General features: G+C 44.7%; 1 pseudogene; it reads right to left on the bottom strand.

The window, feature by feature from the left end:
- Positions 1-566: 566 nt before the first annotated feature.
- Positions 567-1,426, bottom strand: LOC112397436 (60S ribosomal protein L6 pseudogene; annotated as a pseudogene).
- Between the last annotated feature and the right edge of the window lie 2,945 nt (positions 1,427-4,371).

A 4,371-nucleotide genomic window follows, 5' to 3' on the forward strand; every position in this document is an offset into this window, starting at 1 on the left:
TAAAAAATAATTCTTAGAAGATACATGATACAGTAGTAATTATGTGGTAATCTTTACCTGTAGCTCCAGATTGTATCATCAAAGTCTGAGAAGGAAATTCTGGGAATGGGTAGGGGAGAAGTAGTAGGAGGTAACGGGATGAAGAGAAGTGGGAGGGATTCAAGGCATTTGACTTGGATAATGTGAACCATTTGTATTTGTATACCCTGAAAAATAAAATATTGTAAGTATTTTGAAAAATATTTAAATTAGTCAAGTGAGGATTATTATCAGTTTAAGTAACATCAGTCCTTTAAAAATTTAGCTAAGTAACTTCGTGGCTTTTTAGGCAATGATACAATTTGTGCCTTTTGTTTTTGAACCCATTTCTCTCTGAGCTTGTTCTGTTGCTAAGCCCAGTTTACTGTGTGTTTCTCAAAGTAACCTTGATGAAGAGAAGCATACTGTCCTGTCTGCTTATGTCTGGGGTCTGACTGTCCAACTGGTCCTAGAGATTAAAAGACAATTTTTTTCTTTTTTTGTTTTTAAATGGACCGAATTATTTAATTAGGTTCTTTGTAAGAAGTTCAGAACACTACTTTGTGAGGATAAATTCCTCTTGTAAGAGCAAACACAGAGCGGAGGTAGCCCTGGAGTTGAGGAACGGCTTTGATTCTTCTCAGAATTTGTGAGTCCACAGCTTTCTGATCAACCTTCCGCTGCTCTGTAATCTTGTATTTCTCTCTCTCTCTGTGTCGAAGATCTCACCTTCCTGGTGCCTGGGCTTACGCAGTTTCTTCTTCTTGAAGTAAGCGTCAGTGAGATGTTCTGGGATTCTCACACCACTGATATCAATTTTGGTGGAAGCGGCAATGACAGATTTCTGGTGTGTTCTCCGCAGAGGAACTCGATTGAGGGACAGAGGCCCAGTCACAAGTAGCAGGCCACTGCTCAGCTGCTTCAGGAAAATGACCCTCTTGCCTCTGTGGCGCCCAGTGAGGATGAGCAGAATGGTCCCACGAGTGATGCTAGCACGCAGTTTTCTCACCTGCTTACTGAAGGGTTTTTTTGCCGTGACTCAACAGCTTTCGAGGCACGTCTTCAGTAGGATAATACCTAGGTATTTTGTGAAGATTAACCACCAAGCTACTACCATTCTTGTCACCACCAACTGGTTTTGTGACAGTAGCAAGAACCTTCACCTTCTTTTTCTTTTCAACCTTGGATTTAGCTGCTGAATACTTCCTCTTGTACAAGGCCTTTCTGGAATACATAGCTGATCGGGAATATCTGCCCATTCCTCTGACCAGGACAGGGGTGCGGCTGCAGTGGGGCTTCCCCTTCTTAATCTGCTTCACCTTTTTCACCTTGCCACCAGCATCCATCAGCCTTCTTGGCTTCAGGTTTTTTTCTCCTTAGTATCCTTCTCAGCCTTTTCACCCGCCATCTTGCAAGATGGGAAAGAGAGCAAAAGACAATTTTTTTCCTGAAATTTGTAGACATCAAGTTGAAGCTCGAATTCTACATGTGTGTACATCTCCTTTCAAGGAAATAAACAGATTGGAATTTACCAAAAGATGTTCTCTAATTCTGATTGAATTTTTACTTTAATAATTCTTGAATATTGTTTTCTCACAACTTGAGGCGCACTGGCACTGAGCACAGCTTCTTTTGGAGATGTTGGTGTTGCAGTTTGCTAATATCCTGTGTGCGTGTGTGTGTGTGGGTGTGTGGCGGGGGTGCAAGGAGGGTCAGGAAGGATTCACGAATCAGATGTTCAGATGAGGACAGGTAAGAATCCCTCCACTAGTAGGCTAGTTGCAGGAAGTTAGCAGCCTTTCTCCTGGCCTGACCGCTGCTTCTCCTGGTGGTGGCAAGGTTTTCAAGCCTCATTACTGGAAAGTTCATCCTGTTAGATTCCCACTTAAGAGTAGGAGGATGTGTTTGGAAATAGCTCAGACTCTGTGGCCATTCTGACATAGACAATGACATTCCAAGTGTTGATCAAGGAGTTTTATTTATAGTTTAATTAAAAATTGTGAAAAATAATAACTGATTAAGAAGTAACCACATGTGCATACTACTGGATCAGATTTAGCAGATTTAATCTTGGCTGAATAATGAAGTGAGGTTGGCATGAGTTTTAGGGTCGAAACAGAAGAAACAAAACCAGTGATGGGCACAGGCTTGAAATATATACACTAGCCAGGTTATGCTACATTGATAAATAAACCCAGAAATGTCAGGGAGTTAAGGCAGAAAAGGCTTATTTCTTGCTTTCATAAAGTCCAGTGTTGGGTCGGTGAGGCTCTGGGCAGCATTCCGTCTATCTGGCTAGGCTGCCATCTCAACAGGTGGCTTCCAGAATTGCCAAGGCAAAGGACTGGAGACTAGTTCTTTATTTGGTGTCCCAGAGGAGACAGAAACACATTTCACTGGCTCTGCCTAGTCATGTGGCCCCACCTAACTCTGAGGGAACTATGGAGTGAAGACCTGTGTGTCCAGGAAGGAGAGCAAGACTGGGTGTGGGTGAGCACCGCACGCTTTTACTACACAGAGGAGGCTGTGCACCTGGCCGGAGTGGAGTCCAGGCAGTGGTTAGAGTCTGATGGCACGGATACTCAGCAGGGGAAGCAGAAGTCCTAGGAAATCAAGTATGGGCTACCACTTTGTTCTTTGCAACAATGACAGCCTGCACGGCCCTGGGATCACCTGCACACAGGGAGAGGGCACTGTCCCCTACCGCCAGCTTCTGGCTGTGGGTCAACTTCAACTTGGATTGATATATGTTGAGCCTAATAAGATCTTAATAATTTTTTAATTAAATGAATCACCCTGTCCCGATACCTTCCTTGGCTACTGGCCCTGACTTAGGACAGTCTACTATTCAGGTCTGTGTTCCTTCTCCAGTCTGGCCCATCTCCCCAATGTCCTGACATCCTCCCAGCCTTGCCGTGGTGATCCTGGTTCTGGGCTGTCACTCTGTCCGTGACACCCATAGCTGCCTGGCATGGGTGGTGAGGGTGTAGTGAGACCTTAATGTGTCTTAATGTGTCTCTCCAAACCTGCTGTACTTTACAGAATGCGGATACAGGGCCCCTGTCAGCAGAGGGGGCCTCATCCTTCCTCCCTGGTGAACTCCTGCCGCTTCTCCACATACTTTGCTGGTTGACAGTCATTTCAGGAGATAGAATGCCTGGGTCCAAACCTTGTCTCCATCACTAGTAAACAGTGAGACCCTGAGCAAGTGACTCAACCTCTCTGTGCTTCAGTTTCTCATCTGTTGGTATAATAATGCTACCTAGCTTTAGAGTAGTGCCGATTGCGTTAATACGTGAAAAGCACTTAGAACAGTGCTGGGTGAGTAGAAAATGGTTAAAGAACATTAGCCATTGTCACCCTCCTTCAAGACTCAGCTCAAACGTCCCTGAAACTTTCCTGATCTTGCTTCTTTTCGGGGTTCCTTCAGCCTTCTGCTACTATCATTTATCATGTTACATTGTAATCATTAACGTGCCCATTTTTCTCTCCTGCAAGCCTGTGATCCCTGAAGTGCAGCACACCGCTCAGCATTTACCCTAGTGCTTGACAGAGTATCTGATGTGCAGATACACGTATCTGATGTGCATTCACAAGTGTTTTCTGAATAGATCCGGGGCGGCAGAAATTGCTAGGATTCGCCAGTGTCCAGTTATCCTCTCTTTCCTGAGTACAAAGAAAGCTGCATTTCCCAGATCCCTATGCATCTAGAAGGAATCATGTAACTGAGTTCTGCACAGTCTTCCATGAGCCTGCTCTCTGCTCCCGTCCAATTGGTTTGAAGATGGTAGAATCGGAGGATAGAAAGAGCCCAGATCCCAGAGTCACCATTTGGAAAAGAGGGACCTGGACTTTTGAAATTGTGTCTGGCTTCTGAAATCTGATCCTGTTTGTTATAGCAGCTGGTTTGTTATAGTAGTTACTGGCTAATAAAACTAGGATCTGGGCACAACAAAAATGTTCTTATAGACATCATGGCGTGATATGACTCAGTCTGCTGACGAAGGCAGCTGAGCCCAGAACAGCATTTTGAACCAGCCTGTAGGTGAAAAGCAGAAATGTACAGCTGCAACTGAACCCATGGAAAGATTGGGAGGGTTGAAACGACAGAGAGGAGGTGAAGGGGGAGCAGCCAGCCTGCCCACCCTCTCCTCAGCAGGGGGCCAGTTTTGGGGTCAAATGTGGATTTCTCTGAACTTCTGGTTACCTGTAACCTTCCTTTCTTCACTTGTGAGCAGCCACTGAGTATGATTCTCCTCCTCCTGGAAAGTTACTTAGAGAAAAAGCTGACTTTCCTTTCACTACACAAAGCATCATCCTTAGAAACAATTACAATTCTTTTCAGAGTTTTGG

Source organism: Neophocaena asiaeorientalis, unplaced genomic scaffold (assembly GCF_003031525.2).
Source record: "Neophocaena asiaeorientalis asiaeorientalis breed wild unplaced genomic scaffold, Neophocaena_asiaeorientalis_V1.1 scaffold381, whole genome shotgun sequence".
Taxonomy (NCBI): Eukaryota; Metazoa; Chordata; class Mammalia; order Artiodactyla; family Phocoenidae; genus Neophocaena; species Neophocaena asiaeorientalis.